This window comes from Anopheles maculipalpis, chromosome 2RL, assembly GCF_943734695.1.
Source record: "Anopheles maculipalpis chromosome 2RL, idAnoMacuDA_375_x, whole genome shotgun sequence".
Taxonomy (NCBI): Eukaryota; Metazoa; Arthropoda; class Insecta; order Diptera; family Culicidae; genus Anopheles; species Anopheles maculipalpis.
Window position 1 is genome coordinate 11,123,743 of NC_064871.1, and position 20,274 is coordinate 11,144,016.

Below are 20,274 nucleotides of genomic sequence, written 5' to 3' on the forward strand. Positions count from 1 at the left end.
AGATTCCTCCAAAGTGAGGGGCACCAGGGGGTATCATTTTCCATACGATCTCCTTTTCTTGGCAATACTGGAAAATGCCTTGGCCTGTCGCCTCCTTCCTAAACATCTCATACAGCTCTCGTAGTTCATTTTTTGCTCCGACAAAATTTGTCGCATTATCACTGAAGATTTCTTCAGGTATTCCTCTTCTTGATACAAATCGTCTCAAAGCTGAGAGAAAGGCACCAGTTGATAAGTCCTCCACTGCTTCCAAATGGATCGCCTTAGTCACCATACACACGAATACACATATGTATCCCTTTATTGCCGCAACACGACGTATACCGGATTTCAGCATAATTGGCCCAGCAAAGTCAAGCCCAACTCGTTGAAAGGTAGGAGCAGCTGTTACACGGTAGCTAGGAAAATCACCCATCTGTTGTTCCAAAGTAGTTGGCTTGCTTCGGAAACAGGTAATGCATTTATGCAGAACCATTCGAACCGTTGATCGCGCATTGACAACCCAAAATTGCTGACGAAGAATCGCAATCACTCCAGATGGCCCGACGTGCAAATTTTCACGATGAATTGTTGCAATTAAACGATGTGTAATCACATTTCGATTTGGAAGAAGAAGTTGATGCTTGTTTCCAAAAGCCAGATTTGCATGTCTTATACGACCTCCTACCCGCAGTAACTCACCATCCAAAAAAAGGTTAAGGTCTTGATAACGTTGCAACGGTTTGCTATTTTTTACGGCCGAAACTACTTCCGGTAGATCCTGATGCTGAATTGCTCTAATGATCCAACGCATCGATTCTCGCAATTCGGGAATAGTAGGGTTTGGATCATTAATGCGTTCGCCCTTGCGACGCTTTGTGTTTTGTTTGAACCGCACGATGTAGGCAAGTATTCTTTGTGTCTTTCTAAAGGATTCATATTTCTCCAAAATTGGGAGAACTTTCAGCGGTACGATAACATTGCAGATAACCTCGTTGCGCAATTCCGGAATTTCATCATCATTTAGTTCATCGATGCAAACATTTGGTATCTCACAAGTACGTAAAAACTCCGGACCATTCCACCACATCTCATTTGAAACCAGTAGCGACGCCGATTGACCCCTTGATATAACATCCGCAGGGTTTTGATGTGTCCGAACATAACGCCAAATGAATGCTCGGTTCTCGTTGATCTCGGCTACACGATTTCGTACAAAAACATTCAGGCACTCTATCGGCTTTTTCAACCATGCCAGAACTATTTGGCTATCCGACCACAAGTTAATCGTTTCGAAATTAAAATCCTTTAATGCTTCCAGTACTTTTTTCACTAGACGACAAAGCAATGAAGCTGCAAGCAGTTCCATTCTAGGAATTGTCACGTTCGATAAAGGGGCAACCCGAGATTTGCTGATCACTAATCTCAATTGCGCTTCACCATTCCTCTCTATTGATCTTATATAGACGCAGGCTCCATATGCCTTCAAAGAAGCATCCGCAAATCCATGGATCTCTAATGAAACTGCATTTGTACTTACTACATGTCGAGGAATTCGAACTTGATTTTCTGTTGGCAATGCTTCCAAAAAATTATCCCATTCTTCTATCAACGGCTCAGAAATTTGATCATCCCAGTCCAACCTTGCTAACCATAGCTTTTGCATCAAAATCTTTGCCAACACAACCACTGGAGAAATAAGCCCCAATGGGTCAAATATTTTTGCAATGGCAGACAGAACCTCTCGTTTGGTAGGTGTTCTGCCCTTAGACGGTACCTTTGTCAAAAATATAAATTCATCATTCATCGGATTCCACATCAAACCTAACGTTTTGATGATTTCGTTAGCTTCACAATCGCCGATTTTTGTTAGAGCATCCCGATCTTCAAATGGTATCGATTCCAAAAGCCTTTCATCATTCGCTGACCATTTATGAAGTGTCATACCCGCCTTTCTAAACACCTCAATGAGTTGCACTTGTGCAGCATGGACAGTCTCGATATCATTTGCCCCAAACAATCCATCGTCGACATAAAAATTCTCTTCAATAATGCGACTGGCTAAGGGAAAACCTTCTCGTTCATCTCTCGCTAGCTGCAACAACGTTCGCGTTGCTAGAAAAGGTGCTGCTGCCGTTCCGTAGGTCACCGTGGTAAGCTCAAGCACACGCAGTTGTTCATTCGGCGAAGCTCTCCAGAATACTCGTTGTAGCGGGCTGTCGCAGGGATCCACCTTTATCTTAGGGCCGGTCATCATAACGTCGTTCAAAGACAAGCCGTTTACCTTCGCCGAAGCATCGAACACCACACGGCACTTGGTAGTGTTCTTGGCCGGGTTCAATACAGCATGATGCGGCAGATACCACCTTTTCACGGAGCCATCGTCCTCACTTTCATCAACCACTCTACAATGCCCTAACTCCTCGTATTCACTCATAAACGCTTGATATTGTTCACGTAACGATGGATTTTTCAACAGTTTTGTTTCCAACAAATAAAACCTACGCAGCGCTACACTTCGCGAACAACACAATTGGCTTATCGATTCCCTTAAAGGCAACTGCACAACATACCTGCCACTGGATTCACGATAATGTGTCTTCACAAAATGTTCTTCACATATCTCGTCTTCCACCTTCACGGAACGCTCACTTGTCACATCTTCAACTTCCCAAAACCTTTGCACTATTGTTTCCAAATTTTCTTTTGTCACAACATTTGTGTACACCTCACGCTCTTTGTGTACTTCCGCAACACGTCCACCTATCACCCATCCGAAATGAGTGTCCGTCATCATGGGAAGTGTTTTTGCCAATTTCACTGAACCAGATGCCATTATTTCCGAAAGACAATCCATTCCCAATAAAATGTCTACACAACTTGGATTGTTGAAATATGGATCGGCCAACATCGATTTATCAGGCAAATTCCACTTCGACGTATCGAAATACACAGAGGGTATTCTACCTGTTATTTCACGATACACAAAACATGTCACGTCCATAGCAAAATCACTACACCGAGATTTCACTGTAAAAGTACACTTTTTCTTCACCGAAGATTCAACGTTGCCAATCCCCTTAACCGGTACGTTCACGTTTACCAAATTTACGCCTAATTTCGTTGCAAGCGCTTCAGTCACACAACTGATTTGCGATCCACTGTCCAACATCGCACGACACAACAACACCTCTTTGTTTGGTAATTCCGCGTAAAGCAAGACGGTTTGCAAGAGAACAATACTTCCCGCCGCATCGGTATTGTTCACATGCTGGCTCGCGCTCACTTGTTCGGGTTCCCTTGAAACCGGTTCTGGACCGTTGTCCCAATGCAATACCGTGTTGTGTGGTCTGTGGCACCTGTTACATTTCAAATGCGATTTGCAACGATTTCGCCAATGTCCCGGTTTTAGGCAAATTAAGCAAAGACGCTTCGATCTAATAAAACTTTCCCGATCCTTTCCATGCAGTCGCATCAGCTCAGAGCACTTGAACGTTTCATGGGCACCCTTACACAATTCACACACAACTACACTGCACACGGTTGTAGCTGCATTCGATCTCATAGGCGTAACACCACTTGAGCTGGGCCCTTTCGAAACAAAACGTCCCCTTTGCCCCGCTGCAACATTTCCTTGGCACCTTTCTAGAACCGACACTCTTTCTTTTAGGAAGCACAAGGTTTTTTCATAACAAGGAAGTTCGTTTCTAGGGACACTCGCTTCCCATAGTTTCTTCGTTTCAATATCTAACGCATTCGCTATCAAATGTATCACCATCGCACACGACAGACCAGTAAAGTTTTCACCTAAATACTTTAGATTTTCCACGTGACTTTCAACCGATTCAACCAAACCGCGCAAACCTACATAACTTTCCTCATTCACTTTTTTCAAATTCAAAAGTCCACTAATATGTAAGTCTACCATACGCCGTTTGTTATCATAACGTTCGGATAACAGTTGCCACGCACGTTCATAATTACCGTCGTTTATTGTTTTCTCATCTATTACCTTGGCAGCCTCACCACTCAAGGCCTTTTCAAGATGATACAACTTGATACGCGAATCTTCACTACTTTTGTCAACAATATCTTTGAATATTGTTTTAAACCGCGCCCACTCCTCATACTTGCCACTGAACGAAGGTATTGGCCGAGGAAGCGGAGCATTCACAATCACTGACGAAACGCTAGGAGCAGGTATCAATGCTTTTGGTGAAATGGACTGTGCCGCAAGGGCTTCAGATGCACTTTCTATTTCCATCATCACCTCCTCATGCAATTTCACTGTCTCCTTAAACTTGTCGTCATGCACTTCACTTTCGTCATGTTTTATGATCTCACCATAATGTTTGTTGTGTTCTTCTAAAGCACTATCTGCCTTCTTCCCGAACACTTTGCACTGTACCGCGGTCAGCGCCTTTCCCTCTTCCTTTACCTGCACAATGATGTCCCTTATGCGAATCAATTCGCCATACGCAAGGTCACGCATGTGCACATGCGGCCTTACAGCAACAATTACATCCACCCAACCGGGTTGTGGCGCCGGCTTTACGGTTGGAGTGCGAGACGTCCGAGGCGTTCGAGTCATGATGATGCGATTTTTACCGATATCCAAAGCACAAAGGGTCAATATCCGAAGTTCGAAGGACCAATGTGATATCTCAGCGGATAACCTAACGCAATGTACTGAACACGGTAATCCTGTACGCACAACTTTATTGGTTGCGACTTAACTCATTCGCGGTTTTCATCAGACTGACCCACTCCACTCGGTCACAAATAAATTTCATAATTCCCTCTCTTCTCTCACTCTCTCCTTATCTCTTCATTCCCTCTCTGTTCCCCCTTAACGTGGTCCGGCGAACAGCCGCAACTCGCTTGCCTCGCTTCTCTGGTCCGTCCGACCACACAAGCCGCCCGCTTGCATTCTACGGTGGGTTTCGCGGAATTCTGGCCGGTGTCGATGAGATCGAACAACAATTGCGGGTGCCGCCGTTCCAGACAATTGTCGCCAAAACAGATGCCACTCGGACAGCCTTCCGTTCGCTCCTCACCCCGCACCTCTCTCTCCTTCCTCAGCCCGCCATTCTCGCCCGTTCCTTAGACCGCGCATCTCGCTCGTTCCATCGAAATGGAACATTTGTAATACTTTGCTCTTAACAACGAGCAAACAACACATTTACCCAAAACATGCTGTTGAACATTGTGGCGAGTGGCGTTGCAAATGGTGGTGACTTGTGGCTTGGATGTGTTTTACCCGGAGCCCGGCACATCATTTCAGCCAGTCAATATGGATCGAAATATTTTCTTATCGAATCATCCCCGTCGTACAGAAACGATGCAAATTGCTACACGAGTACGGTAAAGCAGCAACGAAAAACAAAAACCTCCGAACAGAACGAACTTTTGTCGATACTCTAATGCACTAAGATGTTCTTGCTCTTCGCCTGTTCTTTTTGTCACACCCAGGAAATGGGGAAGTTCTTTTACTTGACACATCAGTGACACGGAAAAGTGTCATCGGGAAAATGCTACAGAATGGAGAAAGAGAGCGAGAGAGCAAAAAAAAGGAAGCGAAACATCCAGTACCATACGGAGATAATGTTTGCCACCGTTCCGTTCTGTCGTCATTCGAACGGAATGAAAAACTTTTCCTTCAAATCAATCCCACCGACCCCGTGTTCCACCCACTGGTAGTGCTTAAACAATCTTTTTTTCTGCTTTTGTTTCGCATTCGGTGTGTTTGGCGCCTTCCCTGGAGCAATGTTTCTTGTGCAGAAAATGCTCTAATCTACACGCTACCCTCAAACAAATACATAAACACACCGAGTGTTCGCGTTTATCATTTATCACCACCTGCATCACCACCGTTTTCCCCAATTCAAGGTTCGCAAGACACGGTTCAAAGTTTTCGATTCTTCCTCAAGCTGCTTAACCACAGTCGCTGCGAATCATCGTGAAATCTTTCAGCCACCGGAGACATCTTCGTGCAGGGCCACACATTCTTCCTCTTTTAAAGATGTATATTTTAATAAAAACGGAATCCCACTCCCTCTAAAGGGGGGGAAAGTGAGTTAACAGCCTTTCTAGTTGTGTGGGAATTTTCGTTCGATCGAAAGCTTCCGATGAGAAAACAACACCGGTCGCAACAAGGAGATCCTTAAACATGTTCGCTCCATGTTCTCTCTCTCTCTTTCTCTCGCTATGTTAATACAGCATAGGCATGCAAACACCCACACAAACATGAAAACCACAAGCACTGGCTTAACCTGCAAGGCACACACACACACACGCAATGCCAAAACTGAAACTCAACTCTCTGGGAGGCGCTGTTTATTGAAATTTATTGAAAATTGAGTTTCCTTCACACCGGTGCCCGAACTGTTGTTCGAATCGAAAACACACACACAATCACACAAACGCTACAGTAATGCAAAAACCAATGGTTCTCCCCGTACACACACACACCAACAACAAAAAAAAGGGTCTCGAAAAACCTTAAGCTACCCGTCGAGGGAACTGAACCATCGCACGTCATGCGTATGCGTGAAAGCCTCCCGGCACAACGTTGGGACGCGAGAAAAAAAAAGGCTTGTGCCCCCGAACAAAATGGAAGAGCACCAATATACACGTATCAACCTGCACCGGAAACCTGCTGGGCCGCGTTGGGAAGCGAATTTCGGAGGAATTTCTCCCACCGGGAGATTCGGTTTTCCATCCTTCCATCCTATCAACTTTTTCCCCCGTTGTGCTTGGTGTTTGTGCGTGCCAGCAACACACAACAGAGCACACTTTTAGGCCGGAAACTTCCTCGACCACGAGCATCACAATTTTCGTTCCGGGCTCTCCTTTTTGGTGCCAGAGAAGAAGCGAAGGAGTGAAGGTGTGCAGTAGTGTCTTGTCTTCATCAAAACCACGATCCTCTTTAAGGGATCTATAAAAACAAAGCGATTTTCAGCGGGCGTTCGCTGAAGGCAAGAGGGAAGAACGGTTAGGTACACAGGCATGTACCCGGTAAACCCCGTGCTGTTGTTGATTTTGGTTGTAATATCCTGTTTCGCTGGGGGATAAGTTTAACAGCGCACATGTGTAGTAGAATGTGCTGCTGTGTGAAGCACAAAAGAGACTCCTAAATGCTCCAGAGACATCCTGACAGCTGAAGATAGTGCTCCCTGGGACCTGGGGATCTAATATTAAGTGACAAAATGGCATGACCTCAATACGAACGTTACTTGTACAGGGATAATAAAAACGCTTATGCTAATTAACGACCGGGTACTGTTCTCTGTAAAATGACCATTTGAAACGTTACTGCAGTTAACAAAATAGACTGCGAACACATTCCATCCACAACGCCACCCCAAACCCGATTGGTTCGGTAATTTTCAATTAGCCAAATTGTACCCGAAAATCGGCTACTAGCAAGAAAAATAATTTTCCAAATTGATGCTTCTTGCTCTCCGCAAGCCGAATTGTTGCTGCCACCCGTTACATCCAATTTACAAGATTTTCAATTCTAACCCAGCACGTCAACGTGTTGCGTGGCCCTGCTTTGTGCTCATTTTTCCGTCCTCGCTTAATCCGTTCGCTTGAGCGCAGCGGATTATATCTATTAGAAGTTGATTGAAACGAAAATTTTGGCCCGTACCGGCCCCACCCTTCGGGGGCAAACCAGCATGGACGATCTTCTTGTTTCTTCACGGCTAAGAAGAAAGCTTTTAAAGTAAGTAGCCGTGCTGCCCGGGCTGCCCAACAGCACCCCGTCTCGCGGCACCCCTCTACACACACAAAGCGACGCTTGCTCACACCCATCCATTACTCTTTGTTTGCAAATCGCGGATGCTCACACAAACTTTACTTATTAAACTTCTCGGATTGGTTATCAAAATTATTACTCCCCGAAACTTTGTCTGCACGTCTGCACGGGACGCTCCGTCTTGGAGCTCTTGTTGGGAGCTGTTCGACTTGGGATATACCGTACCGGACCAGACACTTCTTGGGGCTTTCGGGGCTCGCTAAACCTCCACAGCAATGCTGGCTAACCGGCCACCCGTTGCACGTGCAAGGTTGTAAGTGTGTGTATGCGTGGGAAACGTTTGTCTGGCAGTGTGCGAGCAGTGTGGATATGATCTAGACGTAAGCCAGCGTTCGAATATGCTATCAGCTGGTCGTATCGTAGTTGCGGAACGAAATGAAGTTTATATGGACTTCCTTCGAGGAACGAGCCAAACCTGGACCCTAAAGTTGCTGCAGTTTACTTCAAATTAAATTATTTACGTAATGCTCACCATATTAAACCAACCAAATTGTGAAGCCATAAATTTATTTCGGAGAGAAAGATGACATTTATTTTTGCACATTTTGTGGTAAAATTTCTGCTGAATATTTTTCAGGAGGTTTCATAATCTAGAGCTTCATAAAATGTGCTTTAAATGTGTGTTGGTCTTCAAATTTTTGTCATTAATTGAAGCTAAGTAGGCTCAACATAATGTGAAGTTGTTGAGCAAAACCATTGATACAGAACGCTTCTTTGCATTAAGACGCATAAAGTTGTGTTTTAAATTACATTTATTAGTTCTTTTACGCTTACTTAATACATTTCTCTAAAGCTAATGACAAATTGGTCCAATAAGCGAAACCGAAACCGTCAGTATCGAAACTGACTGTACAAATACGGTCAAAACGGAGTCATCGTATGCTAGAAATGGTCCTCTCGAGGTTGTATAGCTAGGAAAAAATAGATCAATGAAGAATTTTGGTTCTTTAATGCAGCAAGTTGAGGTTAGAAATGTATTCGATTCGTCCACTTAGAATCTCTAACCATTAACACATAGTTTATAAAGCAAACTGACAGCTCTGACGTTATGCGAGCAATTGACAGATTAGGTCGAAGGGCTTAGAGGTGAGTTTATAACGTGTAAGCGAATTGTTTCTGAAAATTTAAAATTTGTTTCTTCTTCTTCACCTTGTTCTTTTTGGATGAACGACCTGCCAGACCATGTTCTCTATCTAATGGCTTCTTTTTCTTGGATTAACGACCTGCCAAGGTCATACCAGCTATCTTATTGATGTTACTTAGTTGGATAATCAGTTCTCACAATAATCTTGCTTTGTGAAGACCGTAACAACTTTTCTTTTGCCAGTAAATCTACTTCAAGATCTAACAAAATCCTCATTATTGACTTAAAGAACACATGTCATCTGTAAAGAGTCAAAGTCATTGCAGTGTCAACAAGAAGGTGCACTTTAAAAAGTAGCAAATGGCGATTAAGCACCCACTGACGGCAAGTGTTAAACTACTTTACACCAAATCAGTAAAGCAGCTAAACTCCCTTGTACAAACCGGTACCCAAGAGCGCAGTACCCGATGGAAGCACTGAGCTACCGAGCGCGTGCGAACACAAAAGACCACTCAAGCAAAAGTGCCTCGTCAAAGCCGATCAACAAACAGAAATTAAAAATTTCCACTTCAACCACCATTCACTGGTCACTGGCAGACGATGCTTGTTTTGCTCACCACTTTCCGTACACTGTGCGAACGAGCACTGCACAGCTTGGAAGGATGCACCTAAACACCCCCAAAGGCCAAAGGCGACCGAACGCTCCGGGCTGTGTACGATGGGTCCAATCTTCCCACGGCACTTCCTAAGCTACCTTTCGCCAATCCCACCTTTGGGGTCCGTTTTCTCTATTCTAACCGGTCCGTTATCGGGGAGCGATTCACTTTTCTAGCCTGAACCGATAAAGCTAACGATATCCTGCGTTACATCAAGTACGCTCCGGGTGTATCCTCCGGTATCCGTACGAAAACGGCCACATCATAAAGGTACAGCCCCCGGTACAGCTTGTTAGACAAAATGGTCGCTCGCACAAGGCACGGTGCAGAAAACGGAACGGTCATAATTCATACAAATCGAACCATAAACCATTGCTTGTTGTCGAAGGATTTATCATTCTCCCTTAAAGCCGGGACCGGAGCGACCATCACACGTGGCAGAAGAAGTTGCAAGCGTGGATAAAATTATAATTTATCGATTTTTAAACATCATAATGGTCTAATGGCCATATGGAATTGATGGTACGTAAACAGGGTAACGTAAACTGTTTTTCTATCTTGTTTTTCTGCTCTCCATTCGTCACGGGTTCATGATAGGAGCCCCGGTACGGGGAGCCACTCGAAATAAACGAGCTTCATCTATTCCATTCAATTTGTTTTTCCCCTTGCTGAGGCTTCCCGAACACAGGGCAAATAATAATGGGGCAGATTGTTTTCCCAACTTAACCATAACGGGCACACGTTACGCTTGTACCCCCAAGGGTAGCAAACCGAATGTAAATTATTGGGTAAAGTCAAGCTGTAAGTCCTGCAAAATGTTGGGGAGTGGAAGCAAATCTTCCCGAGGAAAGACAAAAACTGAGAAGCAGCAAATTATGGCCGGCAATTACTGTTGAACGTGCTTGGTGATGTTGTTATTGCTGCTTAAGAAAAAGGTTTTTGTTGGAGTGCGAGATATTCATTTTCTTCTTAGCTCTTTGCTAAAAAGCTGGCAGCATCCTACGGGCTGTGGAACGGAAGCGCCTTACACCGAGCACAGATATTCTCCGGCACCGTTCGCTTTGTCGGTTCGTGTCGTTGATGGTTCGGTTGGGACTGTGCAGTCAACTCAGCCCCGAACTATTTCCAGCATCTCCAAAACCGACCGGCTACGGGTTGAGCTGCGGCATCGTTAACGAAAGTCCGTAAAGGCACACATACACACACCTTATCACTCATCACTCACACCGATCCGTACTCCGGTTCGCTAGCATCATCATCAACGCCGGTACCTCAAAAGTGCTCATCCACGTTGCACATTGTGGTGATGCAATTATCATTCTCGTTATGTTACATAATGAATACGACACACAAACACACGCACACATACAGCCTGTTCCGTGTGGATGCTTAAGATGAAAGATTGGACTCTTAAGACCGTACCGGGTAACCGTGCTAACTGGTTGAACTTGTGCTACGATAGCAACCTGTGTTTGTTGCCTGGTTTCTGGATGCTCGATTCCTTGAACATCCTGGAACTTTAACCCTCCCTACCAACTTTCTCCCCCAAGACGGACGGAGTGTGTATTTAGTAAAGCATGTGAAAATTGTTTCAACGAACCTTCATATCTGTGCTTCAATCGCAACCCCTAAGCAAAGCACACCTAACGGACAACACGGATTTCACAGTAAAAACGGAACAGGATTAAAGCAGCTGCCTGGCAAGAAATGGACAACGAGTACACAATTATGCATGCAGCAGCAATAAATCAACAGAGGTTTAAAGTGTTGTGTAGCAGAAAGGTGTTAGAAATCGGCATCGGGTGTAAATAACTTTAACTATTGAATAAAACATGACGATTTAATTGCTGTTTCTCTTTCTTTACTTCAATTCCAACATATTTCCCACGGAATGCTAATTTGTGTCATGGAGATATTTGTATACTCAATGTTCGAATACCGAAATTGAAACTAGAAATTAAAAAAAAATCCGCACAATATCCAGCACATGTCGTAATACATTCCACGCTCTGGTTTGTTATCGTTTGTCCAGTCCTTTTTCCGCCATTTAGCAGCCCCCGCACCATCCGTATTATCCTGCACATTTATGCACAACCACGAAATGCTGATCCATTTATTGATTTTACGCCTGGAGTTCCCCAAAACCGATTAGCATTCCCCGGGTGACATTTCTGTGTACGAATGGAGCCTAATTTATAATTCCCTTTTCCAACCTCCCAACGAGGGGGCAAGCCCAACGAACGTGCACTTTAATGCGTACGATTTCAATCATTACCGAAACTGTCTCGCTCTTAATATTAGCTCGAAACGATCAAACGATTCGCTACGATCGACGAAATCGGATAATCTCATCGGCGTGCATCGCACGAAGGACCGGGCGTCTCCATCGCACGGTGCAAACAGAGCAATCGGCGTAGAGCGTCCGCAATATCCGGCAGGCGCACCACTTCACCGCTTGAAGCTCCGTTGGAAGATGTTGTTGGCCGTACCAGCGCTGCTCAACCCGCAGTCGAGAAAAGAAATATCGATTCGAACACCATGCCAAGACGCCCGCAGTGAAAGGTGCATCGGTAAAGGCTCTAATGAATGTGTCTGTGTGTTCCCTTGGCAATGTGAGAGACGTTTGCTAATGACACAGACGTTGGTGCCGCTGATGGCGCTGATGATTGTGCCACTAAGCGAAACGTCAAGGTCTGGGAGCTTAAAGCACTGTCGAATAATAATGAATAATTTATGCTCGGTGCTGGCTACCTCGTGCAGTCTTGTCCGTCACACTACTCTAGCTCGCATGAGCTAACCCGACCCGCATTCACTGTACTGCGTGCCCACTTTGCCAGCTTACCGACGTATGTGCCTTTGAATCGAACGGGTGATGATTGAACGCTTCCGTTCCGGCGGTTCGTTGTGCCGTTGTGCGGTACAGCAGCAGCACAAACATACTTGAGACTCACTTAACATACGCCCTTCGACCCACTGTCGATTCGCGTGCGAGCATCTCGAGCGACACGCTCGCAGGTGCACTGAAGTTGCAGCTGTCTGCAGCTACAGCCGAGCGTACGTGTGCCACCATGGCTGCCGTAAGCCACCGATAGCAAATAGGAAGGGGGGGGGGGGGGGAAACGATAAATCGAACTTCTAATGTCTGCTCGAGTGGTCGTCCCCTTCTGTCACCTCCTATAGCTTCGTCCCAGCCCAACCGGCCCAATGGTGACGGTGGATAAAAGATTCATCGTTAGATGAATGTTTCCAGGCGTGCCACGTTGCTCTTATCGCAACGAGACGAAGCATCTCGGCGTCTTTCATAGACTCCATCGTCGTCGTCGTTTTCAAACGAACCGCACACATACACACACACACCTCGAATCCGGAGGTCGTAGGGAAACATTAAATCTACATTTCTTAGCGGTACCTTTTATCTAGCCTCGACGTCTTATTTTGCACCGCAGGCCAAGATGAAGCTTTCCCATTATAAGACGCAGAAACCGGTGCTTCGATATGAATAGGCTTCGGGTAAAAGGTAAAGCTTTCCTGTACGTGTACGTATGCATACAAACGCGGTTAACCCCTTGGGGGCGCTGCCTGTCTGTCAGCCTACCCCAGCCCGCCTGTGCGACGCAACCGTGCGCCAAGATCGATTTGTAATCAACAGCAAATGAACCGGAAGGTGATGGTGCTGGTGGTGGCTTGACAGCGGGAACCTAGTGGCAGAACGGAGCAGTACGACCGTATGTCATTTCACCGCTTGACATATGTGCCGAGAGCGGCGTTGAGCTTCCTTCATTCCCGTCAAAACCATTATGAAATATCATTATGCACATTTTTCACGCTCGTTCGCGGTGAATGCCAGAATCTTCTTTTGAGCTTTTTACCCGCCAGCCTGGTTCTTGTGAACTTTTTGAAAGCTTCCACGAACTATTGTACCTTATACCTGTACGGTGGTAACATACGTAATGTATCAAAACCCACGTATCACACATGCATTGTTAATTAGGTCAAATACCACAAATTGGAGAGAGAGAAACAGTGCGTGTGTCTCACGCCCTTTCATGCACAAAATGAACGTGCCCTTTGGGGCTTTGCATGAATAATCAAAATGGAGGTTTAGGCGATCAGGATGAGAGAAAAAACAATCCACCAGCGAAAGTTGAGAAAAAAATCATTCAAATGCAAATCGATTCACTGATTGCTTTTCAATTGCATTGCAACAATTTGTAGCACCGAGTGCCAGCGAGCAAGCAATACAGTACACAGTTCGTTACACCATTTTCCCGTGATCGAAATCCCTTTGAACTGCCGCTGGTTCGTCAAAAATGCGATCGATTTGATACCGCACCGTTCAAGGTTAGGCGCACCGAAACAGGTCCCGATAGTGTAGGTATGTGAATGGGAGTACGCGTGAGAGCAATGATGGCAACACTGGACCATTTTTCAATCCACCCGACACCGCCACCGCTGGGTGTCTGTTGCGCTCAGGCAAAGCATCAATTGAAAGCATTAATAATTCATCATAACTTCCGAGTGTGCCACACAGCTCCATTATAATCTCAGGCACGTGTCAATGCGGTTGTTGCTCAATCCCGCGGTCATGTGGCCCCTTGTGCAGCAGCCATCCATCCGTGGTAATGGCGGGTGTATCACTTTTCGAACAGCTCACATGACATGTACACAAAAACACCTTCCAGTTTTTTTTTGCTGTTGTTGTGTTGCTTCTTTTGGACTCCACTTCGTCCATCAAATGGCATGAAAAATACATACCCACCAATTGATTGACAGTTCAAACCGCTACCGATGACAGATCGGTGTCATGTAGTGGCAACAGTCGCCCACAGCCGCACTGTTCGCTCTGGCAGCTGCATTTGTACCCTCTGCCAGGATACAGGGAAAGAAAGAGAGTGTATGTGTGTGAGAAAAAGAGAAGAAAAGTATAATCTTCTTTCGCCGGTAAAGCAAACACACACCCAGCTGCACCATGAGCACGACAAACATTAATTTAGTTTGCAGTTTATCGACTGATCACGACACAAGTATTACATTATTCACAAGCAGGAGAAGAGAAAAAATGCTCCACACTGAAATAAACTTTCAATCATCCACAACAAAGTAAGTTTTGCTGCATTGATGCAGTGGTGGAAAAATGAAGAGGAGGGGTTGAAAATTCCCTCGCCCACATACATTCTACTGTACAGTAAGTTTCTCGTCTCGTCTCGTTTCGAATGCGCGAATCGTTGGACAGTGTGTGACAAAGTTTCGCGGCAGCGAAGTTTCGGGAATGTCCTCGCTAAATTGCAGCTAAGTAAGCATCAAAATTTGATTACGCTCATGTGAGCTTTTTTTCCTGCTTTTGGGGTTGAAAGCTCCAGAAGTAGCTGTACTTTACTCGGCACGACGCGTGTCTGCAACATGTCTCGACAGACCGTTGCAGCACGATTCATATTTGCCTACGTGACACCGTTCGAAATGCTTTTCCGGTGCATGGCTGCACAATTCATCGATCGGCCCACGTTGGCTGATCAATTCGGTGCGCCAAGCACAACTTTTATGGTGTGATAAGCTGCAGGCTGAAAGTTTCATGACCAGCGGGTAAAGTTTTTTAACAATGTTAAGGATTAGATCAACTGTAGGAGCTCTTGGCAAAAGAAACTTCGTGCTCAATTGACATACGACTCACACAAATTCTGCTCCAGAATTATGTGAGCATTCTTTACCTATGGACATATCTACCACAAAAAAAACTCCCTTCGCTCGAAACGATATGAAAAAGCTGTTAGAGCTCTATTAAATTCATCTCATTTCCCTTGTACATCTATTACAATCTACAATCCCCCATTTCCAGTTGGCTTAATCCTTCACTGAACCTAACTACATTTTGAGATACTGACACGCATATCTCCGGCACTAGGTTCGTACACAATTTCCCGAATTAAATTACCGTTTTGTGCCGATACACGCTAAGAAACGTGCTCAGCAACTCTTATCGCAAATCCTTCACGAAACATGTCACCGGACAGGCAAAACGGTCAGCATCCGGGCCACCAGCGTCTCCAGGCAAACTCCACACACCGTATTATGATCACGTGAGCCTGTTCGACAGTGCCAATTTGATGCTAAATAATATCATTCACTCCATACTTAGTTATTCATTAGCTTCTGTAGATTTTTCCGCAATTTTATTATTCATAAGATCTCATGTGGGAAATGCGTTGGCCGGCATTTTGTCCGGTTTTGATTTCTTCCGGTTTGGGCGGCCCGGCGGCTCGAGCTGGGACCGGGCGAGCGTGCTATTGAGCCGACTGCTACTATCCGGCCAGTCGGCTTTAGTCGACTCTAATTCATTTGTTGGATAATTTTCGGAAGGGATTCAGTCTCGTTTTGGCCATTGTTTTCTGTCGTTTCTTCAAATCTTTCCTTTCGGTGCGTGCGAGTGTGTTTCAATGCCAGCACCCAGGCGGCTTAGCTTGTGCTGTTGCGCTAGACGGAGAGCTTCAGCCAGGGCTTCATTATGGTGAATGTTGGAAATCCCGGCGTGATTGAGTGAAGCTCCCCAGTCTCGCTCGCTCTCTATTTCCCATTCACCCACCACCGTATCCGTCACCTCTTCACGAGCTCTGGTCTGGTCGTGCCAGTCGTCTCACTGTGTCGCTTGCCCGGGAAAAATATCGTACTTTAAGCCGTGTCTGGCAATCCAAAAGCGGACCACGGATTTGCTAAGCCATCATCCGTACCGTGGAAATGCGAAAGAGGCCCGACCGACCGGTAAGACAGGTTAGCTTCAAGCGAATGAAGTTGTTGCTGATGAAAGTCTTTCCGTTCCGAGCGTCAGCGCTTCGGACCGGCCCGGTGGACTTGAGTTGATGCCGCATAAGCTTCGTCCCGTAGAAATTATAGTTGTTGCCAAAGTGAGCCTCCTCCCTTCCATTCGCCCGCGCTAAAAGCCCCCTTAATCTCTAGGGGGGAAGTGTGCGCCTAAGGAGGGTACGAGCGTGGCAGTGAGCACAGTCCAGCGAGCTAAAGGCTTTTTCCTGTTGCCTTTTTTTTGTCTGTATTTTTGTGCTTCAACCAAACGTGTTACTTGTTTTTTTTTTGTTTTTTTTTTGTATTTATTCTTCCGGAACGAGATGAGAAAAGTTCGCTTAACGCTTTAAGCAACAACTAGGCCAATCCTTGATGTTTTTTTTTTTCATTCTTCTCTGCTTTGTTTTATTTCCTCTCTTTAACGTTGCGTAATTTTCAGCTCAAAAATAAGATTAAATTAGTCTTAACCGATTATGGGGCTGGTCGTAATGTGTTCATATAATGGTTAAACTTTAAGCTTTCAGTGAGAGCTTGCATTCTTTATGATTTCGATGTGAAACTCCTTTAAATTAATCAATCAGTCGTTGGTCCTTGAGTGTTTTTAAAGTTTTAAAATTTAAATTATATTTCTCTGAAAAAATCGTAATTTGATTGCTTTTTGTAATAAACAAATATAGAGAAGCTTATAACTTTATTATTTTTTATTCGCACAACACTATCAATTACCATTCTAAAACGCTTAGATTATTAGTTCGTAGTTACTTTTTACCATTGGATCATTAGTTTATTTCACATAAGTGAGAAAATAAGCACAGCATAGTATTGACCCATCTGCAAAAAAAAAACGTCAAGCTTTCAACGAGCTTTCACAACGCCCATAAGTTACATGAGTTTCAGACAAGTAAGCTACGAGTAAAATTAAGGCACATGCTAAGTTTTTTTATTTCATTTAATACTAAACTCTCAAAATACAACCACAATGTTTCGCCAAGCTGACTCTCGACAAAGCCAAACAAAGCTCACAAGATAGTTTAACCACAAGTTTTGTGACCCGCAAATACTATGATAATGGTATTTTGAACGAGATGGCTTTGTGTGTACTTCTTCGAAGTAAACTATACTCAAAAACGTTTCAAAAACCTGCAAGATAAATTTTAAAAATCAATACCGAACAAATGTAAGCCAATGCACCTCTTAAAACTCATACTCCGCGGTATCCTTATCTCGCTACGATCCTATCTCAATTGCATCCGACAATCTCTTCTGGTGTGCTTTATCAACATAACTCAATAGGGATGTTTCCAAAATCAAACAAATACCATTTTAATTAAGCACACCGACCGGCGCAACCACTTTCGAATGTTCCGTTACCATTTACCAAACAACAGCGAAATCAGATCACCGGATCAGGTTCCTGTTTCAATTTCCCCCAGCACACCTTCGAGGTGCACCACGTTTGGCCCGGTTCGTAGCGCTGGGTTCGTACACAATCACCTGATATTAACCCACCCGGGCTTGCTTCGAAGTAGTGCGGTGGAAGTTCATGGTATGCTCCCACAGCGAACCGTATTTCAAATGTAATTATCAAGATGAAGGCTTTAATTGCACCCGGTGCAATACGAGTTCATAGTAGGCCTTTCCCCTCCCCCACATCCCTTCGCATCCCCTCGTCCTAGTCAACCTACAATTCAACCACCCTACAAACAGTAAGGTCAGCATTACAACAAACCCCATTCGGTTCCGATTGGCTAAATCTCGCCAGCGCTACCGCGCCACAAACGCGAACAAGCATGTAGTGCTGAGTGAAAATCGCAATTTCCTCCTATCCTCAAAGCCCGCAGCCTCTGCAGCCCGTGCATAACCGGCCGTTCGCCTGGAGTTCTAACATCCGAAAAATCGAACCAATCGACCGAACAACCGGCTAACCAACCGTACAAACACCGCTCTGCCGCTGTTGCTGCACTCGAGCACGATTTTCCGTACACCGGCGGTCAAGTTGTTGCATTTGAGCTGCATACTAATGGTGAAGCGAGTGTACAGAATTTCCCGCGCACACACACACACACACACACACACACACACACACACACACACTCAGTGGGGAAGGCTTAGCATATTTCAGAGCACAGCGTTAGTGCACAAATACAGAAAACGGAACGGGGAACGAAAAAAAAAACGCTACCGGAAAACTAACCTCTCACAAACGGTTTGGCGTATTTTAACGCACAACAAATGCATCCATGCACCGATGTGGGCCAGATTGAATCGATTTTATAAGTTTGTATCAGTGCGGGCGTGTGATTGCGCGTGATTTCAGCTGCAGTTGATTAAGGGCGGCTCAATGAGAGAGCTTGTGCGTGGCGTTACAGATTTACGCACACTTGATAACTTTGTGTTCAAATCGAACAGAAAGCACCGTTTAACATTGCACTTGATAACGGAAAGGTCAATGTGTGCAATGTATTGGTTTTTGTAACATTACTATGTTTTGTCAACGTGTTATTTGCTCCTATCTGCCACTAGAAATTAAATTGTATTGCACACAATTTGTTCGTTTAAATCTTCTGAACGAAACCACGGCAATTTATTCAGGATCATTTTACGTTCCAAAATGGAAATTCGCTTCTGCCAATACTCCATCAAAAACTTTGTAATGAAACCTTATTTTCAAAATCGTGCATACCTTCAAATTCTATCAAAAATGTCTCTTTTACTCCCTAAAATAATACTTCCATACCGTCTCAATTATTCACACCATTGAGTTGTACAATCAAACACTTTCCATTTCCATTCCTGTAACGCGTCCGTAGCCTGCAACTTTGCTTTTCGTCGCTTCCAGGAAGTGCTCCATTAACAGTACTTATTCCACTCAATTAAGTGCCTTAGTAAACGGAACCAGGCAGGAAACGTCCTGTACCGGCTGTATCTATCGATTATCCACGATAGCAGCAGCGAAACACTTTTCCCAACCTCACCCAAGCACTGTTTTTCAGCACTTCTCTGTCGATAAATCTTCCTCCCTCTTCCTGCTTCTAAGCGTTTCCAGATTTCTGCCCCGTAACTCGAACCACGATCGAATCGAAACAGAGAAGCCACATTTTCAATTAAAAACGCAAACTTCCACTGCATAATTACGGCTCTAATAGACAACACGGCGTTACAGCGTGGAATGTTGTTAAGATGTTATTTGCTCTCTTTCTCTCGCTTTCTCGTTCTCTCTTCTACTACTGCAAACGAGTGAAAATTAATGTATCAATTTCTCTCCAGAGGATGAGCTCCGGTGCAACATTTCTCCCTCCGGAACCCGCACCGGATGCACTCCAAGTGGAAAATGTAATGTAACAATAGCTTCCCAATTATCTATTTGGGGGTTAAAAACTCTGCATGGAGTTCTTGTTTTGCTGCAGCTCTTTTTTTCTGCTCCTTCTCCCTTCTTTTATTTGCATCATCGCTCTTCCATTTGGTCTTAAACAGGGAAACCCCCAAAACATGCACTCCCTTTTACACCCAACTGCTGACCACGCAAAACACACACACACACACAATTTCGCACACGAAAAGTGTTGCTTCCGGATGCTCACACCATAAGAGAGGCATCTGTGTGTGTGTATGAGTTGCACTTGGTTGAACTTTGAAGTGTGCTTGAACGTTTGTGGTTATTCGGTAACCAGAAGCGAGTTTCGACACACTCCCAAACGGCATTAGAAATTGTACGGTGTCGTTGGGTGATCGAGAAGTTTGGGAACACACACACACACACAGCACTGCTGTTAATGCCGTGCGGTGCGCAGGGAACTTGTACAGAAATTGAGAAAGTATGGTACTGCATTTTTCGACCCTCGTCCCCCACCAACCCCCCGCCCTTCCAACTGTTCCCGTCCGAGACGATTACAGACCGCTTTCACTGGTCGGACACAAAAAGGGGGGTAGCTGTGTGGCCTATA

General features: G+C 44.9%; 1 protein-coding gene across 1 annotated transcript in view; it reads right to left on the minus strand.

Annotated features, from left to right (window-relative positions):
- Positions 1–6,998: 6,998 nt before the first annotated feature.
- The window catches only part of LOC126558824 (pyridoxal phosphate homeostasis protein), a 445,790-nt gene continuing 432,514 nt past the window's right edge, over positions 6,999–20,274 (minus strand). Inside the window, exon 6 of the mRNA XM_050214897.1 lies at positions 6,999–7,008. The gene's annotated coding sequence lies outside the window, so the exon portion shown is untranslated. The remainder of the gene's footprint in view (positions 7,009–20,274) is intronic.